The sequence below is a fragment of the Lissotriton helveticus genome, chromosome 3_1 (assembly GCF_964261635.1).
Source record: "Lissotriton helveticus chromosome 3_1, aLisHel1.1, whole genome shotgun sequence".
NCBI classification, from domain to species: domain Eukaryota; kingdom Metazoa; phylum Chordata; class Amphibia; order Caudata; family Salamandridae; genus Lissotriton; species Lissotriton helveticus.
Window position 1 is genome coordinate 2093677313 of NC_136061.1, and position 25698 is coordinate 2093703010.

Here is a 25698-nt window from a genome sequence, read left to right on the forward strand (position 1 = left end):
GAATCGAGTTGCAGACTAACGATGATGACGTTGCCTTTAAACTTATAAATTTGCATCATTGTGTGGACATGTTTCCTTTACTGACAGTAGAAGACATGCCCTTGGATTTGAGAGACACTGTCTATCCAGCGGTATGAGACTTCAGTGGGGAGTAAATCGGAATGATTTGAGGAGTTGAGCCAGTCCGCATACAGATGAAGCCCAATGCAGAATGTCCAAGAATGCCTCAATACAACCTGGTTTCTGAAACGTTTGCAGGGATTACACCTGTGATTGAGTGCATGATTGCGCAGGGAATACTGAAGATCATAGGAAGCCTGTGCAATTCGCCCATTACGGGATTGCAGAAACCAAGCGTAAAGTACTGCATAGTTTAGGACCTTAAAAAAATTAATAATACTGTGGTTCCATGTGGCCCTGTGGTACCGAATCCACCCGTAACCCTATTCCAGATTCAGTGCCAAGCTGTCTGCTTCACAGTAATTGACCTTTGTCAGACATTTTTCTCCATTCCACTACATGAGGAATGCCAACTTTTTATTTGCCGTCCGTCTGGAGAACCATGTCTTAATGTGGCGCCGTATCCCTCAAGAGTATACTGAAAGTCTATCCATCTTTACCCAAGTCCTGAAGAAGAACCTTGAGAGCTTAAGTCTGCCCCGAAACTCAGGGTTAGTCCAATATATTGATGACCTCCTCATTGCATCTGAAACAGGGGAGGTTTGTAGGGACGATACTATCACCTTACTAAACCATCTGGCTGACAAAGGTGATAAGGCGTCTCTGAGCAAACTTCAGTACCTTCTCACTTAAGTTCAGTATTTGGGTCAATGAATTGAGAAAGACAAGAGGAAGGTGTCACCAGATCGAGTAGAGGCGATCAGGAAAATGAATCCCCCTACTGCTCAGAATGTTTTTGGGAATGGTTGGCTACTGCCGACAATGGATCCCGAATTTCTCCTTGATGGCAATATCTTTGCAGATGCTGACACACAGGGATGTGAGTAATTCGGTACCCTGGGACAATGACTACTTACTTGCCTTCCTGGACCCGAGAGTGCCTTTGTCGCGCTCCAGCTTTGGGAATGACTGATTACAACAAAGCGTTTTCACTGTTTTGTCACGAAAAGGAGGGTTGTGCTCTTTCTGTAATCACCCAGACCCATGGAGGTGCCCCTAGACCAGTGGCCAATTTCTGAGCTACACTAGATCTTGAAGCTTCAGAGTTGCCCGGATGTCTCAAATCTGTTGCTGCAAACGATGCCAGTATTGAACGATGTGAAAGCATTGTCTTGAGCTCAAATGTCCGCAGACCCGATAATTCTCGGCACGGTGCCTACTCTAATCATGGGGTCCCACGCTGCAACTCTGGGCAATAGCTTGCTTAGTCTCCACACCGGCCCTAATCGCTAAGGATGCCTGGCTTCACCAGGGGGTTGCCCAGGAGTTGGGCGCCTTACAGGAACAGGCCAGGACGGGTTCCTCAGCGGTTTATTCAGCGCGGGGACACACTGGTAAGTGTAACCATGCGCTTTATAAGCTTCAGAATTACAATTACAATTATGATGGGTCATCCACTTAAAGTATACATACCACACTAAGTGGAGCTCCTGATGACGAGGACCAAAACACAGTATTTGATGAATAACAGGCTGACAAGATATGAGCAAGTGTTGCTTTTCGCAGAGAATGTAACCTTGAAGTGCTGTACTGTGTTAAATCCAGCTACCTTGTTGCCTGTTCCAAATGCTGAAGATTGTGAAGACCATGACTGTCTGGATGTTACTGAGCTGTGTACCAAACCAAAACCTGACATGGTCGATGAACTATGGCCAGATTATGACAAAATCTTTTTTGTTGACAGTTCATGCCTAAGAGACAATGAAGGTAATTTGATGAGCAGCGTTTGCTGTCTGTACCATCTTGGGAGTGGTGGCAACTGCTTGTCTGAAGTGAGTCATCTGAAACAGAACAGAGTGAGTCGGAGCAAACCTCAGAAACAGTAAGGAGATCAAGGACAGCAAAAGTGCTGTGTCAGAGATACTTTTCTCCTGAGTGGACTTACCTAGCTACCAATGTCTGGGAGAACAAGGTCCGGGACATCGATCTTGATTGTTGAGATCCTGCTGAGAGTTCCTGGAACAGAGGCTAATGCAATTTTGTCATTGTCTGTACCTTATCCACCAAGGTTGAGTGACTTACGGACTCTGATTCTGAAAGACATTGAATTTCCAAGCTTTGGAAATCAACGACGGCCACAGGAGATTGCAGAATTCAGAGCAGAACTGTTACAACGAGTTATTGACAAGATTGGCTCTGATCTCATAGGGAATGTAAATTGAACTTTTGAATTGTAAATAAAAAGTTGCTTGAAGGAAGATAACCTAGGCCCGGGTGGAAGAAGAATAAAAATTGGGGTATTTTCCTTAGAAGAAGAAAGAGAGCTAAGGAAGTCTTCTAAGCTGAGTAAATAATGCGCCAGAGACTGTTATAAGGTTTTTTTAAGACCCAAAAAGAAGTTGCTCAAAGACTTTCGTTGTAGAAAAATAAGAAGCGGAGAAAAGTGAATTTGTGTTGATCCTCTTACAGCTACGATCCAAGCCACTTTTGAAATTGGAGTCTGGAGATTTGAGCCGTATACATCACTAAAGTGGCAGCTGGTCAGAGCGCGATGAAGCAATAGGTCAGTAGATGTTTCTAGAAATTGTAACGCATCATTAAAGGTGGATAGAGCACAGTATAACAATGCTTCTAAAAAGTGCCCCTTCCTCAGAGAGGAGCCTGATGACAACGTGTAATTCAAATGTAATATGTTCAGTTCATCAAAAGGCACATGCTCTGGGGTTCATTCATAGCAACGGTCTTGCCCCAGCATGCAGGTAGGTCAGGGCTATAGAAAACTTGTGAGGCGAGTATCACCAGTTGTCATGCATTTCGCTTCTGACCTCCGTTCCTAATGAAATACGAGTGACAGACAATGAACAGCATCATAGAGCCGCCATCTGCTCGTCTTCACGTTTGATTTTTTTTACTAAGTTTTTATTTACTGGGCAGAGCAAACCATGACATTTTACAATTCAAGATGCCTAAAATGAACTGGAGGCTTTCAGCAAATATTACAATAGTCATTAGCGTCACACATTATCGCTTTGATTCTTTAATTTGGCGATATCATGCAGCCTGTTAGCCGCTTTGCTTGTTTTTGTCTAACCCCAGCACTGAGGGCGCGCATATTTCCTGAAAGTGCTCTATCTGTACTGGCACACTCCACAACAATGACAAGTGAACAGGTTGAGGCTAATGAACTGTGACGACAAGTGTCTGGAGGAAGCAAGGAGCAAAAAACAGTGCATTTAAACCGTCTCAACCAAACACCTCGGGCGACAATGTTTTTGAGGAGACGAGACAGTAAACAATTTTATAATAAAAATTAAGACGACTCACAGCAGTAAATGACCGGTAGTTTTCACAACTTAGACGTGTGTCTAACAATGAGCCTCATTTCAATGTTGTGGGGCTGTGGGGCGTAAAACTGCTTGTGAAGCACACAGTGGACACCTTGCGTGGCAGGGGTGGAAATCAAAGCATGCTGAAAACATTATGGGCACCTTTGATTTAGGAACGCTTTAAAAAGGGGTTCACTGAGGACCCAAGCACTCCAGTGACGTCATGCAGCCAGTAGGATCTGACTCAGTCTGCGTATTATTTTTTTATCAACATTTCTCATGACGGCAGAAGCCTTTCTGTTACTAACAGCTGAGGATACACTTTTCCATGCAGTTAGGGGTGAGGAGGCTAGGACTTAAGTATAGCGGCAGTTGTTTTTCACACAATACCGCTGCGAACTTGAGAGAATCTGGTCCCTTGAAAAGAGCGGGACAGCCTCCTACCCCCTCTTTTAAGGCCATGACGCCGGCCCACCACTTGAGCAGGCAGCTCACTTAACCTACCACTGGTCCGCAGAACAGAACAAGCAACACTTATTTGGAATGAGGAGTCCTACTTTTTTGCTTTATTCCAAAGTTGCTGAGTCCGTAAATAAAATTCCATCTCCCCTGTGATCCCGCCGTGTGTGTGTGGAGGGAAGGGGGGACAAGCATATATATCTCAGCGGCGGCCGGCATGCTCGAGGGAGGGAGGGGGTTTGTGGGTGGGGAATAATAAAACAATTAAAAAAAACTACCTGAGTGCTGGGGTACCGCTTCCGCTCCTGGCAGCGGGGTACGCGTGTTCTTGCTGCAGGAAGCAGCCAGCAGGCAGCTTCCACGCCCTATGCAAGCCAATCACAACGCTGGTAGGCGCAGCAGGAGGGCGCCCCAGCCGGGAAATTTTCTCTGCATAGAGAAAAAGGGAGAGTGGGCGGTCCTGCTGGAGGGCAGGGGGGGAGTGGCTTACCCACTGTTGTGGGTACTGACTGTTTGGTCGGCTCCAGGGCCCACCAAACAGTCTGTACCTACAACAGTGGGCAAGCCATTCCCCCCTGCCCTCGAGCAGGTCCGTCCACCCGCCCGCCCCCAATCAGGCACAGAGGCACTTCTGCTTTCTCGCAATGCGAGAAGGAAGAAACATAAATGGTCGTTTTTACCGTTTATGTTTCTTCCTTCTCGCACCGTGAGAAAGCAGTGAGGCGGCGCCCCTACGCCCCAATGGGAGAGCCGCTACTGCATTACTATAATGTAAGTGCACTTATTTTAGGAGTAATCATAGTTAAGCTGTAGTCATTGTTGAATCAATTTTTAAGTGCACACAAAGCTGAGAAACAGGGAGTGAAGGTACATGGGACGTCCACACCTACCACTGCTGCCTCCAAATAGGGTACATTAGGATCTGATAAAAGATTAATAGAACAAACTGGTCGCTTGTTGCATGTAAATTTGTCCAAAGGTGATTGCACGTTGAATGCTTATGCTAAGTTGTTGTAAGAGTATGAGGAAATCTCTAAAGTTATTGCGGGACTCCCGGGTGACAAAGACCCTGGTTCAGAAGGGCTCACCCCTGCATTTTATAAAGAGTATGTGCTCCTCCTCATCCCCCATTTGGCTGAAATGTATAATGAATCTCTCGTACTGGGCAGGTTTCCTCCATCTCTTCGTGAGGCCATGTTCACCCTTCTCTTGAAACTGGACAAATTTCCAGAGAGCTGCGACTCATACTGCCCTTTATCGCTAATTAATACCGACAACAAAATGTATGCCAGATTGCTGGCCAACCGCCTCCTCCCGCTCATGCCTTTATTTGGCTCGCCCTGACCAGTCGGGATTCATTCCGGGCTGCGCCACCTCGCATAATCTGCCCACTATCTTCTCAGTCATTCACCAGATTAACCCCACCCTGCCTGCTGTGGCCGCCCTCTTGGACGCCAATAAGTCTTTCGACACTCTAGGGTGGACTTTTATCTCCTTCCGGGCTGGGCTTTAGTATGAACTTTGTGCGAAAGATTCGACAACTATATACACTCCCGACGACATCTTTTACTCCACTCCATAGAGAATGCGAAATTATGGATGCCATGTTAGCATTAGTGTAGCGATAGATTAATGCTTTAGTTTCATCAAACATCGATGCAGGGGAATTTTGACTCATGCTCTTTGATCCTTTGCATTATATTTCGAGAATTAAATGTTCTGTTTATGCTGCATAGATTATGCTGGGTGCACAGATTTGGCTTTATGTGGATTCCTATGTATTTTTACACTCTCATCTTAAGGTGTCATTATGTTCAGTTATTTCTGCCTTTGTAATAAATTTCCCAACCTTACGACATTGTCTGTGGTTACTAAGGGGCATATGTATGAAACAAATTTTTTGTCCCAAACGCTGCGAATTGTAAAAAAGCAGCGTTTGTGACTAAAAATGAGCAAAACACGATGTATGAGCAAAATCGCATTGCAATGTTAAGGAATCGCAAAATTTGCAATTCCTAAATTTTGCGTAAGCATTTAATGAATCGCAAATTGCGATTCCTTAAATGCTATGCAACAAGCACCCAAGTTGTGCGATTTCTCCTTAAGAAATCTCAAATTACCACCAACTTGAAGTTGGTGGTAATTTGCGATTTCTTTCAAAAATGCACTTTTTGGCATTTTTCAAGGTGCCATGTGGCATGTATGTGCGCCACATGGCACATACATGCCCTTAGGGCATGTATGTGCGCCATATGTGCACACATGTTCATTTCAGGGGTTCATCAGGGTGTCCTTATGACACCCTTGCAATTATTCTCAATTTGCGATTCTCAAATTGCGAATCGCAAATTGAGAATGACTTCCCAATCATACCTATGGGCCTCCTGGCCCGTAGGAAAGAATAGGAAGGTATTCCTTAATTGCGATTTAGCAATTTGCTAATCGCAATTAAGGAATACTAAGAAATCGCAAAAAAATTGCAGTTCTCAAATTGCGATTCTCAAAAATTCGCTATTTACGAATCGCACAAACGGATTTTCATACATATGCCCCTAAGCGTGTTAAGAGTCACCTGTGAAACTGATTTGGAGAATGATGTCGAACTTTTTCCCCTCCATGCTTTCATGCTGCTAAAAATAACCATCGGACGGGGAGTCTAGAGCCAGTCTTGAATATGGGTCTGGCCCTTTCAGAGAAGTTTGTTATGCTTTTTGCAGTTTTTAAATTACCTAAACTCGACCCGAAGATATTGCATCTCTGTACATGAGCACCAGGTACATTACACAAGGCAAACATTAATGTTTAGTAGGCATGGGGGGCATGGGGAGATGAAGTGACTTGCCCAGAATGACAAGATTTTGAGGAGGCGCCGAGACACCAGCCTGTTTAGTCCAAGTCGGCAGCTCTAGGTCACATCCTCTCCCTCAATCAAAAACCCAACTTCTTACACAGTATGAGTGACGAATGAAAAATCCAGTGCTATTATTAAATATGCTTTAGAGAGGTGCCACCCCATAGCCTATCGGACACGCCTCGTATGTCAGTTATAGACTCGGGCCCCAGAATCACGGTGCAAATCTACAGGTAGATCAGCATGAGTCTTTCGGGCAGCTCTTTGCCGCGGACAGGCCGTCAGTCGTGAATAGACCCTTGTGTATTTTCACCCAGCTGCCGTGATGATCCATTGAAGGTTCTACGTTGCCAAACCAAGCAGAGCTGCTTTCAGTAACCCCGGCGCGACTCCGCCACCTCCCCACGCCTCTCACTCATCCTATCCGGACTCATGGATCGCAGCAGCCTGGTTTACCAGTGCCGTGACTGACTGTCACCGCCGGGCTCAACATTTACTACCTGAACTCGCTCAGTATTGGTCATTAACCTGCTAAATCCTTGCCTCTCCAAACTGCAAGGCATCGAAGATCAGATGACAGCTTGGACAGTGTTTACATACCTCTGAGTCACGTGCAGATCCTGCAGCCAGTGAGCACTTTGTAATTCCGTACAGAGCTCTAGGATTGGCTAAAGTGCTGGTAATGCTACAATCGTAGATTACTTTACATATGACGACTCTCTGAATATGTTCTGTAGAGGGATTGGATAGCATGCGGACCCGGAAGTAACGAAATTGCAAACAAATGTCGATCCCATAAGATCAATAACGGACACCGCATATTGGGCTGAAGTCACCGATGGTATGTGTAATCAGCGAAAATATAGTCACTTTAACTTAAACTTAAAGCACACAAATATGTAATGTGCGCACGTTTCTGTATAGTGGATGACCTATTTTAATACATTTCCCCCTACAACAAATTCCGTGGTAAATGTATTGAAGGCCTATTACATTGCTAGGAGATAAAAAAAAGACATTGCAAAATATTTTAAATTTTTTTATTTTGGTTTGGAGAGTGGTCCAGGACGTTAAAAAACCAATAACCAGACAACAGTTAGGCTTACGTTAAGAGGTGAGACATAGCTGGCAAATTTTCAGTTTGCTCATGTGGGACATTTCCATTTTTTGGGTGTATTTATGAGTGACATTTTAAAGTCTTAATGACGCTTTAGCCTGAATAGAACAAAACAATTATATCCATGAAATAATACAGAAATCGGAAATTATCTTCAATGTGCAATACATAGCTGCTAAGTTTCCCATGTGTGACGTGTAACCTGTTGTGTCATGCGTGGCTCCAGCTCACAGAGGGCACACACGAGGCAGATAGATAGATAGTTTATTTGCATAGTTATCAAAAACCATTGCAATACGATAAAACAGCATATACGATCGTTAATAAATATAATGTTAATAAAAAGACATTTACACATTCATATATATGTCTTATAAACTATGGCGACTGAGAAGTAGCTCCTCGTAAAAGTTCTGTTTTTGCATTAGCACATGTTAGAGGGAGCAATGTTCTCAGTTCCAGCCTGCTTCTTCCCATCACGCCTGATGCCATGGCTGAAGCAAAGTGCTCTTAGTGCAAAAAGTGCTTATTAAAGTGCTGATCACATCAAATATTTTAACCCTGTATACTTTACTTGTTGTAAGTGGCGTTTATCAGGGCTAATGTGATAATTGGAATCTGCCCCTTCCAAGTGCGGTCTGTATAGTAAATACAATGAAATTGTTCCAAAGAGACTGTCCTTGGTCAGGTTCCCATCCTTTGTACTGCCATTTTTTCCCTGCCAGTCTCAGGAACTTCACTAGACAGCAATTCGGCTGTCGGTCGTCAGGTGCAAAGCAGGCCAGCACTGCTTGTCTCTGAGTGTGTATCCCTCGTTGGTTGAAGTTGTGTTTTAGTAATTGTAATTGTTTCCGTTCTTCCAGCAGGTCTTTACATGTACATAGAAGGTGCGGTAGGCCTATGCGGCTCTTCCTGTGCTGAGCCGCATAGGCGGCAGGTAGAACCTGCTTTTCCTTTAGCCAGTGTGGCAGATTCTGTATGCAGGGTAGAAGGCCAAGTCGGTGCTTCAGGAACTTAATTTTGGTGGCTTTGGTGTACCCCCGGTCAAAATAGTTCTGAGCAGCTGGAGCTGTGTAGGTGTTCAAAGTCATCCATCCGTGAGCCCTTTTTAAAAGAGAATCCTTATACTCAATCCACGAGAGGTACTTGACCTTTTTCCAAACCAGTTAAATGTGATGTTGTTTGTAGGAGTGTCCCAGAGCTTGTTTAGCCTCATGTTAGTCAGGCTGCTTTTGAGATGTTTAGAAGCTGGTGAGGCGGCTTGTAGTTGTAATTCTTTCCACAGGTATTGATTGAGAGTTCCTGGTGCGGATTTTCGAGCTTTGTCCCAGGTGGTTCACTCTTGAAACGACTGTCTGACTTTCTTATTTGCCGTTGGCACACTAGATCACCCTGCTTCAAATCAGATGCTGTGACATGATGCTGTGCGACGGCGTACTGTTTCACCTTCGACTTTGCCTCTGGATCTCTTTCAGAAATGTTGCTGTGTTCAGGTGACGCTTTTGAGGTAACCTTGTTCTGCTTGTTTGCCCTAGCAACAGTTCTGCTGGGCATATTCTCATGGAACTGTGTAGGGTGTTTCAGTAGTCTCACAGTATTTGGCACAGTGCTTGATCCACTGAGATCTGCGCCAGTGTGGCTTGTTGGACGGTCTTTTTAATTTTTTCCCATAAACCTTTCTACTGTGCCGTTTGCTTGTGGGTACAAAGGTGTTATTTTCCTATGATGTATTACCAGGTTTGTCATGAACTTGCGAAATTTCTCTCCTAAAAATGATGATCCATTGTCTGTTTTCAGTGTCTGCATGGTGCCCCATTCTGCAAATATGTCATCTAGTATTTGTAAGGTGGCCGTTGATGACACTTGTTGTACTATGGGGAACCGGGAGTATTAGTTGATGACTACTAGCAGGTAGCCTCCTGAGTCCATCTGCCCATCGAAGTCAGCAGCCATTGTCATCCACACTGCCCCGTGGAAGTCAGACATGGGTAGTTGTTTTGGCTTTGCTGGTCTTTCCATTATCTGGCATAAGTGACAGTTCATGATCATGTCTTCCACCAAACGATCAAGTCCGGGGAACCATACCTTTTCCATTAGCATTTTTTGGGTGCCACTATGCCCCTGTAAGATTCATGTGCTAGGCTTACGGTCTGCTGCCATAGTGTTTTTGGTATCGCTATCCTTGTCCCTTAAAGTAGAATTCCTTGTTCTGTTTCCAACAGCTCCTCTTGTATTTGTTTCAATGCCATCATTTCTTCTTTTCTTACTCTTTCACTTATTGGACTGCTGTTGTTTTCATGTCTCCACCTCTGTTGCTATGTTGCGCTTTTGATTGCTTGTAGCGTGGCACCGTCCATGTTAGATTTGGGGGTCTCTAGTTGGCAGAGGTAGGTACCTTTGACAAATAGGGACCATTCCGCCTAGTCGTGGTAAGGGGGTACACTCCTAAAATAACCCCTGCTCACCTCCTTGGTAGCTTGGAACGAGCAGACAGTCTTATCTCAGAGGCAGTGTGTAAAGCATTTGTGAACACATACAGTAACCCCGTGACAACACTGCAGATGGACACCACACAACTTGTAGTATAAAATATAAGTATTTTTTATATAGACTTAACACAAGACCACAAACAACAAAAAACCACAATACTGTACTTAAAATGGTAGAATTAGTTCAGTTCTCTTTATATCTTAAAATACGACACTTTGAGTTCAATGTACCTTTGGATGCGTAACGCTATACAATGAAAGTGTTGCAGGGAAGGTGATGCGTCGGTCCCTTACACGCAGGGACTGGGATCCGTTGGTTTCTTACTGCTCTTCCGTGGTGATGCGTCTCGCAACGCCGTGATGCGATGAAGATCCTGTGCGATGAAAACAAAGATGGGGTCTACTCCTTCATGCAATACGATGCGTGCACGACCGACGGCCGTGCGGCGATTCAACGATTCTTCTGAGCCTCAACAGGCCCTGCGACACGCTTCTCCGGTGATTCGAAACGCTTCTGCGATGCCATGCGACAGCTACAGCGGCGTCATTCTTGTTCAGTGATGCGACGCAGCAGTGACACTCTTCTCCGGTGATGTGAGGCGATTCTGCAATGCGAAGCGACAGCTACAGCAGCATCATCCTTGTTCAGTGATGCAGCGGCTGCGGCAGCGACACGCTTCTTCCTCGTGAGTCGCGCTTCCAGCTTCTTGCGACACGCAGTCCCTCAGAAAGCCAGACACAACTGCAGGCACTTCCAAAGAACTGTTTTGCCAAACTATGAAAAGCACCGCCAACAAATTTTCAATCTCCACCATGTGTGGTTAGTAAAGTGTAGGAGCAGTAAATGTTTCAAATCAAAAGACGCTGTATCCGTAAATGCAAAAAAGTTCAAGATTCCTTTAATGATCCAATTGAAATGCCAGCCAACGCGTTTCGTTCCGTCAGGCGGAACTTCTTCAGGGCTGTAAATCAGAGAATAAAACATACAAAAGACCCCAGTGAATTACTTCAAATTAACATAAATACACTCGTGAAACATTATACAAAAACATAAAAAATAAACATAACATATACCAACGACAATACCCAATTTAAAAACATCCTGTTCACATAAAAGTTGCAGCATATATCAACACATTGTTTTCTCCCTTTCTTTGGGTACTAATGTTCCACGATTGAATACATTGACATTATTATTGTACACACTCACATTGTCCAGAGACAATTAGCGAAAAGCGAAAGTGGAGAAAAATATACATACATATCCATTCTTTAGGTCACATATTAAAAATTAGTTATTAAAACACTAATCGACAAGAGTTTCTGCATTTGATTAGCGGAAACAGCGTCATTCTTATTCCGATTGTCCAAGTCTAAACATAGACCTGCAAACACAACTCTGCACCACATGTTAGCATATCTAGACCAGCTTCCAAAGAACTCTTGGGGAGCTGGTGGTTGAAGTCTGTTGTCCCTGAGACTTCAGCAGGAGGCAAGCTCTTTCTCAAGCCCTTGGAGATCATTCACAAGTTGCAGAAAGTACACACAAAGTTCCTCTCTCATCTCTTTGGCAGTTAGGCAACCACGGCAGGCCAATCCCCCAAGCAGCACTTCAGCTTAGGGATAGTCTCTCCTCACTGTCTCTGGCTCCTCTCCTGAGCAAAGGTTTCTTCTTGTTTCCCAAAAGTGATCTAAAGTTCTGGGTTTCTCTTTGTTCTCTGAAGGCAGAGAGGCCTTTGCCTAGTCCAAACCAGTTCTGGTCAGTTCTGGAGCACTTTGTTGACAAGACTCCTTCTTTCCTTTCACGATGTAGGGCAGGGACATCAGACGCACCACAGGTGGTGGAGGGAAGGCACAGCCCTATTCATGTCCCAGATGCAACTCCTACCACCCATCTACATGCAGATCTCTCTATTCAGCCCTGTGCTGACTCACCCTGCCTCCTGGAATCCCCCAGCCACTCAAACTCCAGACAAGCAATACACAACCTAGCAGAGGCAGGCTTGGATGGTTAGACAAGAAAATACCTACTTTCTAAAAGTGGTATTTTCAAAAAAAGAATGTTAAAACCAACTTCACTATAAGATGTATTTTATAATTCTGAGTTCAGGCATACTAAACTCGAATTTCTAAGTGGTTCCCTGAGTCAGTTAGGATTATAAAATGTAATAATCAAACTGCCCATTCTGGCCTATGGGGAACAGGTAGCCTTGCAATAGTGAAAAACGAAAATGGCTGTAATTCTCTATTAGGACATGCCACACACATCAGGGCGTGTCCTACCTTTCACCTACAATGCACCCTGCCCTTGGGCCTACCATAGGGGTTACTGATATGAAGAAAGGGAAGGTTTAGGGACTGGCAAGTGGGTGCACTTGCCCAGTCAGCATGGCAGTACCAGACTGCACACAGGCTCTGCAATGGCAAGCCTTAGACACACTTTTACTGTCTGCTTCTGTGGGTGGCAAAACCAGTGCTGCAGGCCCACCAGCAGCATTTGATTTACAAGCCCTGGGCACACTCAGTGTACTGTACTAGGGTCTGACAAGTAAACCTAACCAGCCAATCATGGAGTCACTAATCCATACATCAATTTACAATAGGGAGCGCATATGCACTTTGGCACTGATCAGCAGTGGTAAAGTGCCTAGAGTCATAATACCTAAAAAACAGGTCAGACAAAAGTTCAGGGATGACCCTGCAAAAAGGGCCAAATCCAACAATCCATTATTTCTTTCACCAGTCCATCAATTGTAATTAGGGAGGGTGTGTTTTGTCGCAGCACAAAGTTGAGGTACTCCTCCGCCATGGACGTGGTCTCTGGTGCATGTGCTTGGGGAAGCTGTGACATGTAATCTGCAGGGATGTGCTGTTTTTCTGGCTTGTGCGCTATTTTGAAGTCTTAGTCCCTGAGGCGTATTCCCCATTTTTCAATGCCCTGTAGAATTTTTACGTTAGGGTTTCCACATATAGTCACTAGTGGTTGGTGGTCTGTCACAATGGTGAATGGCTTCCTGTAGATCAGAGGTCTTCAATCTGTGGAGCGCGACCCCAAGGGGGGCCCTGTAGTCCTAAGAAGGGGGGTCGCACATTCAAAAACATTTGCTTTTGTTTTGGAAAAAGACGGACGACTAATTTAGATCATTATCAGATGAAGTTTTATCAACTGAGTCTCTAGTACTGGAAAAGCCTGCATTCAAGAGTACCTGCTTGCCTAAATGAAATGCAAATGTGGCTATTAGTTTATCAGCAAGTGTAAAGGGTGCTTGGGAGCTGGTTCTGGGCGAAAGACCTAAAAAAACATACAGAATATTTTTGGCTTATTTATGAGACGCGTGCATCGCCAGAGGAACCATCTCAACCATACGTATGAGATGGTGCAAAGTCACCCTGCATTGCTTTGCATGGCCTCATAGATATGGAGTAAGACATAGCAGTACAGCATTGCGTTGCCTTACTCTGCGTCAAAGAGGTGTTCCAGGGGCTTTGCATGTGGTTCCCACGCAACGCTTATGGATTTTGCTACTGCCCCATATTTACAAAATAAAGTAAACCTGGGGCCGCTCCAAAAACAGTAGCAGAGGTGTAACGGGGAGAAATTCTTTCATTTCACATCATTCTTTCCTCTTTCTATGTGTGCTGAATTCTGCAGCTCAAATAGATAGAGGAAAACACCTCTTGGGATTGTTTTTGTGAAGGAAGGTACCCCTTCCTGTACAAAACAATCCTGCCCATGTTGGTGCTACGCAGCGATTTGTGCGCCAACGCAAGGAAAAGGACAGGAATGCACCGTATTTCATAAATATGGTGCATTCCATACCTTTCACATTGGCATAGGGCAGCACAGCAAGAAGACTTACATCTCTGCCTTACGCCTGTTTCTCATAAATGAGACACCTTGTATTTAGCTACACCTTTGACTACACCCCCATGCTCACTGACCTTTGGTTTGCTAACCACTGTTTAATATTAATACCCCACCGTAAAAATTATTTGCTGTGGGAATTTGGGGTGGTTATGATTGTTGATAGTTGTCCATGGTGAGGAGTACCAGGTTCTAGAAAGTTTTATCAGAAGGGGTTCCTTACGCCTAAAAAATTTGACAAGGGGGTCTCGGCATCAAAACATTTGAAGACCTCTGCTGTAGATGGATATGTGGCTGTCTTCACATGCCCACACTACTGCGAGGCTCTCTTTCTCTGGTTGCAAGTCTGCCCTTTCTATATCTGACAGGCTCCTACTTGCATATGCAACAATCTGTCTGGGAGAGTCTCTTCCTGGCATGTGTTGTGCATGAAAGGCTCCTAGTCTCATCAGGCTGATGTTGACAGTGAGCTCAGTACATAGGGAGGTGTTGAATTTGGCGAGGTGGTCCACTGATGTGACTGCATGCCAGAAGTCTTCAAACGCCCGATCGCGCTCAGTGGTCGAGAGGAATGACTGGCCCTGTTTTGTTAGTTCACAAAGTGAAGTGCTCACTGTGGGAAAATCCTTAATGCAGCGAGCACAGTAGCTGCCCAACGCAAGGAATAACCTCACCTTTGCTACGTCTGCTCAGAGCCTGATTTTGCGCAGCGTTTCAACTTTGCTGGCATCAGGTGACGACAGGTAGGATCACATGATGACGCGTGTGCACGGTGTGTCCTGCAAAAAAACGGAGCCAGGGCCCACCCTGATCCGTCTGCAGAGGAAGTGACCTCAGGAGCCAACCCCGGTAGCACAGCAGGGAGTGCACAGAAGGGAAGAGGAGCAATCGGCAAGACGCGGTAAGCTCCACCATGCCTCTTTTCAAAGATGGTCATCAGCCCAGCACGCTCATTACATGATAACCCTATCGCGACTTTCCTCTAGCAAGCGGTTTGTACCGCAGCTGCCCGCCGACCCTCTAAAGGAGCGCCAAGTCTCCCGCTACGATTCCAATTGTAAACTGAAATCTCGCAAGACCTTGGCGGCCATTTTAAGGTTAAGTGCAGCAGCCAATAGAAATTCAGGAAGGCCCAGCGGCCATTTTGGCGTCAGGCAAACTGAAAAAAGGCCCTGTCTCAATCCTACGAGACCTCAGGAGCCATTTTAAAGTCAGACGAAGCAGCCAGTTTGCACAAAGGAAGCCCCAGCAAGCACAGTGATTTTCAAGCATTAAGGCAACCTATAAAAAAAAAACACCAAAAAATGTAATTGAAGCACCAAAAGCAACTTACCAACAAAAAAGTCAAGTGCCACCAACAAATTAATAACGTGGAAGAGATCCTTGCATCTAAACGAAATGACAGAGGAAAGAAACGAAAGCACAACTACAAGCTTAATTTTCTGACAACACTACGTTTTGACCTCTCTGACTCTCAGAAGAAAGGGCTCGCCGGAAGAGGTGGATTAGACGGTTTGAACGCTACATGCACGCCACATGCAAAAACAACACAGATGAACATAATAGGGCTCTATTTTTAAACTTCGTTAGTGATGAGGTTGAAGGTCCGCTTGTAACATTTCAGTAGGAGGCAACCACAACTTACAAAGGGCTAATAAAGTGTCTCACTGACCGTTTCTACCCACAGAGGAATGTAGACTTCGAACGTTACACATTTAACACAGCATGCCAACAAGCAGAGGAATCCCTTGACGATTTCACAACCAAGTTACACAAACTTGTCACATATTGCGAATTTGATAAGTTTAACAGTGAGGCGGCAATGTGGCTGTGCATCATCGAGGGTTGTCAGTCTGTTGGATTTCGCACAAGAATACTAAAGAAACCATACTTCATAGACAAAATACTAATAATGGCACGCACAGAGGCCAGAGGTACGTCACATGCCATGCAGATGGAAAATGGGACAGCGCAGACGGTGGAGCAAGCTAATGGCATGGCTGGTAACAGCAGCAAACATGACTAAACATCACCAGGGAAGCCGAAACATGACAAGACATGCTATCACTGCATACTAGAATTCCCGCATGTTCGTGCCTGACCTGCCATTGGACACAAGTGTCAGAAATGCAACTGAGAAAACCACTTTGCAAGTGTCTGCATGGACATACAAATCAATACAGAGTGAGAGCAACCTGCCAAAACATGGACAACGTCAAGCAGATACGCACTTCACATGGAAACACAAAACCACAGCCTGTCAGCTGACTGATGGCACAAATGCACGTGGGATCATGAAACGGCTATACCTAATTTCGAATGTCCCAACACAAGCTTGCACACCCGAACAGATCCAGCTCATGGACAAACAACAAATAAAGAAGGCAGCGATGGTAGACGTTGAGTTTGGAAGTCACACAACGCAATTTGTACTAGACAGTGGTGCCACATGCAACAACATGTCCATATCAGAGTATGCGAAGATGAAACTCAAGCTTCAGTTGTCACCGTCCACTGTTGATGTCTTCAAATGGGATGCGATGAAATCGGTGGTGAGCATAGGGAAGTTTGTAGAGATACTAACATAAAAGGAAATGTCTGCAAAAGAAGAAGTACATGTCCTATGCGGAGACAAACCAGCGCCATGTCTACTAAGCAATGTCACTACTCAGGTAATGGGCCTCCTAGCCATGACATATCAGATATCGGAGCATCACAGCATTCTGAGAAAACACCCTGCAATACTAAAAGGGCTAAGGAAGCTGAAAGACACGCAAATAACACTACACAGCAAGGTGGCAGTCAAGCCAGTGGCTCAACATCACTGAAGAGTGCCCGTACACTTACAACCACAAGTGGAAGAAGAATTAAAGAGCCCTAAGACACAAGATATCATAGGTCCAGCGGATGGACCGACTCTAAGGGTATCTCAGATAGTGGCAGTACCGAAGAAAAACACAACAAAAATACGCATCTGTATCGACGTGCGCATACCAAACACAGCAAATGAAAGACAAAAGGCACCCAGGCCCTCAATTGAATGGCACGATCAGCTGCCTCATTGAGCCTGCATATTTTCAAAACTAGATCTGTTCAAAAGTTACCATCAACCGGAGCTTGATCCTCCAATCACGCTACATCACAATGTTCTCCACCCACCTGGGTCCCTTTCGCTACAAGCGACTACGTTTCAGAATATCATCATCAGCGGAAATTTTTCAGGAGGCGATGAGGCGGTGATCAGGCCCGTAAAAACAGCCTAAACTATAGCAACAACATCTTAGTACTCGGTCCCTCAAATGAGGAGCACGACAAGGCACTACGAAAAGTCTGCAGCCAGCTAGACTCTGAATGAAGACAAATGCAAGCTGGGGAAGGGAGAACTAGTGTTCTTTGGCCACATCTCGCAGAAAGGAGAGGCTGCCAGGCATGTCATAGGATTTCCACTTCTCTGTCAAGCCCTGTGCATGTGTAAAACCTGCGTACAAACACACCTATAATAGTTTGGTCGTAAGGCTACCAGGTCCTCTACAACACATAAGGTACAAGAGCAAAGTCAGAGTATCACTTGATTATCTATTGTCACTCACTAACTGACCTCGCCTTCGCAGGAATCCACACATAACGACACCCTGATGTCACAAGCTCTATCAACAGGCCATACCACACTAACAGGGGCGCCACGTCAGGCAGGCAGCTTAAACATATTAGAGAATTGTGTTATGATTTGATGCTCCTTGAGATTCAATTAAAGAATAGAATCTCAGAGGGGTGATAAGTCAATTGCTGGAGTGTTCCCTCCTGGGTCGAGTGTACTTACCTGCTTTTGAATAAAGTACTGGCTTACCTTACAGGTGGCAGCCCATCATTATTTCACTGGTGACGATCTTACGGAACCCCCTGTCACCCAGGAGGAGAACTGCTGTGGAAGGCAGCGTTGACTCTCAATGATTTACTGTGTTTCTGAAGTGGTGCAACGAAGAAGATTGCCCAAACTGTCATTTGTTGAAGATTTTGGTGTTTGGAGCTGCTCGTAGATGCAAGCGCACAGGAGAAGCACAAGGCAGTGCAAGTGGTAGAAGTAGTCGCGCCTCAGGGGAGTGTGCTTACGTGCAGTACAAGCATCAGCGCACAGAATCATGCCAAGAGAGAGCATACGGATGCACAGAGCCAGTGGAGGCTGCGGTTCGAACGTTAGAATACAGCACTGTCCTGTACGAGCCAATGAGTGTGCAGCAGGAGCACGATGGGCTGCATGTATGTTCTTCTGTTCTTCTTGTGAAGGGTTACGTTTCTGTTGCCTTGCAACATCCATTTCTAATGAACAGTGACTATAATTACAATGGTCCCTGCTCATAGATAAACAGAAACTAGCACAATAGAGGGGTTTGTCAGTTCCCACTATGTTTCTACATTCCCCTGGTGAACCAGTAGTACTGTGAGAAGACTGGAGGGAAAGTTTTGAAGCCTGTGTACAAGCTATAATGGGTGACATATTAACAGCAGCAAGAAAGTTAGCCTTGCTCAAACATTGCTGAAGGGAGGAGAGTATTGGAACATCTTCCACTTGTCCCTGAGGAAGAAAATGATGAAGATGAGGAAATGGATGAATATGATGCTGCCCTACAGCAATTGACTGTGAATTTTGACAATAAGAAAAATAAGGTGGTGGAAAGATTCGCAATTTTTTTTTTTTTTTTTTTTAAAGTTTTTATTGTTTTATACAGCATAAAGGCAATAGTAACAGTGCACAAAGAATCATATAATGCAATTAGACGGTATACATTTGAATATCGCAGCGTAATGTAGTTAAGTGTGTTCCACTTTTCCTGTAGTTTCTCCCATGTCGGTAACATTCCCATCCCACCTATCAACCTGCCCTCATTCTTCATCCGTGCTCTCTTCCTCCGATTCCATTAAAGGGTCACAAATATCTCCCCTATATGCATTCCAGGCTGCCCATATTTTTGTCCATTTTCTGGGGCTCTTTCGACTAGCATATACTGTTCGTTCCGTGACCATTATCACATCCATATCCCTGCACCAAGTCGCTAGAGCGGGTGTATCAACTGCCCCCCATTTCTGCGCAATATTACGTTTCGCTGCCATGATACCCAGCGTAACCCATATTTGACCGTATTTCGTAAGGTCGTTTGGCTCCCATATATTGAGCAAGCACCTGCGTGGGCCAGGGAGGAGCGACACCCCTTTCGCCTGTGATATTGTACGCATCACTTGTCGCAGTATTCCATTATTGCTGCGCATTCCCATATTGTGTGAAGGAATGATCCTTCTTCTCCACACCCTCTAAGGCAATATGGATGTTGTGCTCTGTGTATTTTATGCAACATGGTCCTAGTGTAGTACACTCGGTGCAGAATCTTAAGTTGTACCAACCGGAACCTTGCACAGATTCCGACCTCCCTAGGAGACGCCAGGGCTTCTTGCCATTCTGAATCATCCATATCCCCCACGTCTACCACCCACTTACCCCGCAGAGCTATCGTTGGTTCTGGCATGTTGTTAATTAGCTTTCTGTATGTAAAGGATGTGGCACGTTTTTGCATGTAGTCAGTGAGCAGTCGGTCCTCCAACGGGGCTGATTCTGGGACTGTTGTGTCTGGCAGTATCGCTGCCAGCAGTGCGTGCCTAATCTGAGTGTACCTGTATGCCTCGGTTGGGCCCAAGCCATATTTTTCCTGAAGTTGGGTGAATGGTATCACTGTTCCCCCCCTCCCATAGGTCGCCTACTGTGGAGATGCCTATGTTATCCCACCGGTCAAATCCCTTGCTGTGTCTCAACTGTCCTAATTTTTTGGTGTCCCAGAGTGGGGTGAGTCTAGTATTAACCCCTCCCCATCCTAGTTTGGCTTGTGCTGTGTGCCAAAATGTAACCGTGTGCTTAGTAGGGCCTTCCAGTTTCTGTGCCAGTCCTTTGTTGTAAAGCGCTGCTAGCATGCTGTTTGTGCCCAGTTGATCTCTGTCCGCTCTGTATGCCGGATCGTCTTGTGTAGCGTGGATCCACTGGTTGATGACCTTCAGGTGTGCAGCCCAGTAGTATAACTGTATGTCAGGGAGTGCTATCCCACCCTCATACCAACTCTTGTGCAGTTTTGCTCGTGCGATACGTGCAGGGCCGTGGCCCCAGAGTAATGTGGATACTTGAGCATTTACTTGTTTAAAATATCGGGGTGGAACGAGAAATGGTGTGTTATCAAGGGCATAAAGAAATCGCGGCAGGGCCATCATTTTGTACAGTGCCGCTTTACCCAATAGTGTAAGGGGCAGGGATGCCCAGTGAATCACGTCTCTATTCAACCTTTCTAGGGGTGGCGCCAGGTTTTTGGTGAGAAAGTCTATAGGGTCTTTCGTAATGTGTATGCCTAAGAATTTAAAGGAATCATTCGTTATTACGAGCGGACAATCGGACGGCAGACACGGCAACTCTCCCTGCAATACATATAGGACTGATTTAGACCAGTTTATTAGGTACCCTGTCATCCTCCCAAAGGTATTGCATATGTGGAGGAGCTCTGGTATGGAGCGTTCTGGGTCTGTTAAGTACACCAATATGTCATCAGCATAGAGGGAGATACGCTCCTCCCAGCCGTTTCGCCACTGTATTCCCCTCAGCAAGGGGGTCCCTCTGATCAAAACTGCCAGGGGTTCTAAGACCAGCGCGAATAGGAGTGGTGACAAGGGGCAACCCTGACGCGTCCCCCTTGCCAATGGTATCTCAACCGACGTGTGACCATTAGCTAGTACCCGAGCCAAGGGCTTCGTGTACAGTAGCCGTATCCACGCGCAGAATTTGGGACCAAACCCCAGACGCGGGAGGATCACAAAGAGATATTTCCATTCTACCATATCGAAGGCCATCTTCGCGTCTAGTGACAGTATCATCGCCGGGCCTGACAGTGACGAAGCCTTCGCTAGCACTCCATGGAGACGCCGAAGATTTAGTGCTGTGTTCCTATTGGGCATAAAGCCCGATTGGTCTGTGTGTATTAAATGAGGTAGGTGCGTTATCAACCTGGTGGCAACAATTTAGCTAGAATCTTTGCTTCTGCATTCAGTAGGGATATAGGGCGGTAGGAGGTACATTCAGACGGGGGTTTGCCCGGTTTGGGGATCGCTACAATTGTCGCTAGTCGTTGGTCTGGCGGCAGTTCGCCTTTTTCCAGGCTTTCTGTATACATCGCCAGCAGAGGCGGGCTCACGGTTTCTGCCATCCGCTTGTACCATTCAATCAGGATGCCGTTGGGTCCCAATGCTTTTCCGGAATGAATCGATCTGATTGCTAATTGCAATTTCTCGACCGTAAAGCTCGCCTCCAATTCTTGGGAAGCCTCCTGTGTCAGTGTTGGCATCTCTATATTCCTTACGAACTCTGTCACCACTTCCTCCGTTATCCCGGATGTTGGTGTGTAAACTTCTCGAAAATGTTGTGCCAGTGTAGTTACTATTCTCTCCGGGTCTGTCGAGAGATGTCCCCCTGTTTGCCTAATCTCTCGTATTCCTCTGTTGCTTGTCTCTCGCTTGTCTAACGACGCCAGTAGTCTGCCCGCTTTGTCTCCTATGTCATATATTTTGTGTCTAGTTGATGCTATGTGAGCTTCCGTCTTTTCCTGTAGGTGTGTTTGTGTTGTTGCTGTCTAAAATGCAAGGTATGTGCCGGTCTGGTGTGGGGTCTGTTGCGTGGGCTGTGTCAGCCGTTTGTAGTGCTATTTCCAACTCTAAGAGTTATTTCTCCTTATCTCGCTTATGTCCCGCGATAGAAGCTATCGCTTGTCCCCTTAAGCCTGTCTTATACGCTTCCCACACAATTGAGGGTGAAGAGACCGATCCCGCATTTTCTGCAAAATAATGCTTCGTGGTTGCCCGCAAGTCTCTCTTTATCTGGGGAGCATGGAGGTACCCTGGGTGTATAGGGTATATTCGCCGGCGGGATTTCTTTTGATAGGTGAATACCAATAGTATCGGAGAATGATCAGATATTCCCCTGGGCTTGATATTCACTTCTACAACATTCTGCAAGCCCGAATTTAACATCATAAAATAGTCGATCCTTGACAGACTATTATGCACCGCTGAGTGAAACGTGTATTGATGTGCCGTGGGGTGTGAGTGCCTCCACACGTCTGTCAGGCCTATGGCTTCTGTGAATCCCTGGAAGCGAGAAGTGCTAGTCGGCGGTGTTCGGGGCGGATATCTAGCCTTGGAGGTGTCCTTTGTTGCATTAAAGTCCCCTCCCACAATAAGATCACCTTCAGGCAGGGGCAGGAGGAAATCGCTTAAGGCCGGAAGTGCCACTGCGTGTAGTGCCGGGGGATGTATACTGAGACTACATTAAGGAGTTTACCTTCCCACTGGCCCTGCAGTGCTGCAAACCGCCCCTGATCATCTATTTTAGTCTGGAGCACTATAAAGGGAGAGTTCTTTTTCACTAGGATGCCCGTCCCCCTAGATCCTGAGGAGAATTCCGAGTGCACCACCATCTTATAACCCCATCTATCCAGTGTTTTGAATGCCTTCCCTGTGAGGTGTGTCTCTTGTAGTAGGGCTAGAGTGGGGCCGTGACGCTTCAGGGCCTGCAGTACTTGTCCCCTCTTTATCTTATCACCCAGTCCGCGGACATTCCACGTGACTAGTTTTAGAGGTGTTACCTAGGCTAGGTTGTGGGCTCCATCAGGTTGTGGACCTCTTGTCATGAGGATTGTGTGTGTATGTCTGGGATTGCCGTCTATTCACTATTTTCGAGGGTCTTCTCACCTTTCGATTCTCTGTCTTACCACCAATGCCCTTGTAAACTAGAACCAAACGAGACCATGTCTCAACATCCCCATCCCTGACCCCTCCCCCGCCCTCCCTGCCTTCCTGCTTAACGGACTTGGAACTGCCCGCCACCCCAACTCAGCAGAGTGCTTATTCCCCAACCCAACCATAGTACTTGTTTGACTGGGGTAAAGAGTCCAAGGAAGCGCCAGTCCCTTTTTTTTTCTTCCTCCCAGGCTCGTCTCAGTCCAGTATCCAAAAGCGACAAGACCGAGGTTTTGTTGTCAGGGGGCGTTGTCTCGGAATTCTTCCGATTAGCGGGGTCATTCCCGATCGGCCATTCCTGCTTCTGATCGCGGTGAGTGGTTCGAGTTTGTACGTTGTGTGTTCCGGCTGCCCGGGTCTTCTTCGTCTTCGTGACGGTGGTGGATTCTGCGTCCAGTACGTTGCTTCCCCACTGTACGCCATCCTGCAAGCCAGTCATAAGCCGCCTCAGGTGTCTCGAAGAACCACATTTTGTCCTCTGCTACCACCCTGAGTCTTGCAGGGAACAGCTTGGAGTAAGGCAATTCTTGCGCTCGTAGAGCTTTTTTCACCTCCATAAAACTTCGTCTGCACCGGGAGACTGCCACTGTGTAATCCGGGAAGAAGGCCACTGTCGAGTTATGGATTCGGATTGGTGGGGAAACTCTTGCCGTTTGTGGGATGGCATCCCTATCGCGGAAATTGAAGAGTCTGGCGAGTACTGGTCTAGGGGGAGCTCCTGGTTTGGGCTTACCTCCCGGAACCCTGTGGGCTCTCTCCACTGAGAAAAAACTGGATAAGCCCTTTGGCTGCAGTCTTGTCTTCACCAGCTCTTCCACGTATAGATCCATCGCCTGGGTTCCTTCAGTTTCTGGAATCCCAAGGATACGTACGTTGTTTCGGCGTGAGCGCCCTTCCTGGTCGTCAGCTTCTCCACTAGCTGCTTGTTATCCGCCTCCAAACGGGACAGCGCTGCTTGTAGTTCTGTGGTATCCGCCACCAGAGATTTAGTGACGATTTCCACCTCTTTGACTCTGTCTGTCATTTTCTGGGAATCTGCCCGGAGCAGATTGACATCCGTTGATATTGAGCCCACTGTGGTTTGGACGACGGAGAGGGCTGCCATAATGTCCTCCAATGTGACCTTCTTACCCCCATTTCCCTCCGATCCCTTGCCCGATAAGCTGCGTCCCTCAGGGAGTGGTGAGGGTCCTTTGTCGTAGGCGAATTTATCAAGCTTGGCCTGTGTACTCTCATTCCGGGGGCCCCTACTCGACATGGCTCTTTCTGGATGTGGCTACTCGTTACGTTTGTTCTGCGCCTCTTTGTCTCCTATATTCCGCTAATCGTTGGTCTGGAAGCCAGGCACCGGATTTTGCACAGTGATGGACGAGTGGATAGACGTGCTGTTGTACCGCAGGGGTCTAACTTCGTGCGAGGTCTCTGTCGCTAGTTCGCCTTATTGTCTTTCATTAATTCGCCCAGTCTTTGGGAGTGAGGCTTGGGTCCCTGTCTTGTGACGCCTCTGTTACTGTCTGCATTCAGCGTGGATTAGGAGTAGACTACCGCAGCACCCAAGGGGTATTCAGGGTCTCTGCCACCTTCAGTACCGGCTCCCCACAATCCTGTGTCTGCAATGTGTGTGCCACCACCTCTCTTCGGCAGATTAGGAGTCCAGCCAGTCACCACACGACCTCCTGGCTATTGCTCACCCCGCAGACTTCCTCGCACATTTGCCGCCACTTGCGCCACGTCTTGTGTCGCCACGACCAGTCATCCGCTGAGCAGTAGGCCTTATATGGGATTCGGTCCCATAAGTGACGGTCTGAAAGTAGGATGCGGCACTGCGGCCTGGTGCCTGTGTGTGGCCACTCTCACTATTCCAGCATTTGCCTGCGTCACTTGCCTGAGCCACTTGCTCCTCAGTGCTCCTTCTGGTTCGTACAGGCGAGATTGGGGGTCTCGGTGTGCAGCGCTCTGAAGCTGTCCGCGCTTAATGCGGATGGATGGTGGGGGAGGGGTATCCGGTCGCGTCTCAGGAGGACCCAATGTTCGCACCGCAATTAATGTCCATACTCCCAGAGTCCGGCGCGTGCAAGGTGCAGTGCCCCCACCGCCGTCTGCCTGCGTCCCAGCGTCGTTCGCTGCCTCCCGGGCTCCCGGCCGTTAAGGGTTCCGTAGTCTGCTCCGTGTTTGCCGGCTCTTCCACCGCACCCCGGGCGTCTCCGTGTGCTCTGCGGTCCCTGGGGTATATCAATTACAGCGCTCTCTGTGCCCGGTACTGTGTGCGGCGCCCCTCCTGTGATCTGTTCCTCCTTTACTCCGCCCGCCTCTCGTCCTAATCCTCAGCCACCAATTAATCGAGGCCCCGGTCTCTGTTGCTGTCTAGGCCGTCATCGGACTTACTCAAACGCCATTGCTCCCCGATGTCGGATTTTCTTCGGCGGTGGACCGATCGGTGCCGCTCGGTCCCGGACCTAGACGTGAGCCCCTGGAGATTCTTAGGGTGACGGATTATTGAAAAGGGCTACACCGTCCCTGGAACTCCTTAGCTAAGCAGCCATCTTGCTCGGCTGCTAGCCACGCCCCAAGATTTGCAATTTTGAAAAGGGGTGAAATGCCTGGAGAGTCAATAGAGAGTTATGTGGCAAGTTTAAGGTCCTTGGCAGCTA

At 46.7% G+C, this 25698-nt stretch overlaps 1 protein-coding gene across 1 annotated transcript in view; it reads left to right on the plus strand.

Annotated features, from left to right (window-relative positions):
* Window positions 1-7452: 7452 nt before the first annotated feature.
* Window positions 7453-25698, plus strand: part of VPS33B (VPS33B late endosome and lysosome associated) — an 806019-nt gene continuing 787773 nt past the window's right edge. The window contains exon 1 of the mRNA XM_078683255.1: window positions 7453-7597. The gene's annotated coding sequence lies outside the window, so the exon portion shown is untranslated. The remainder of the gene's footprint in view (window positions 7598-25698) is intronic.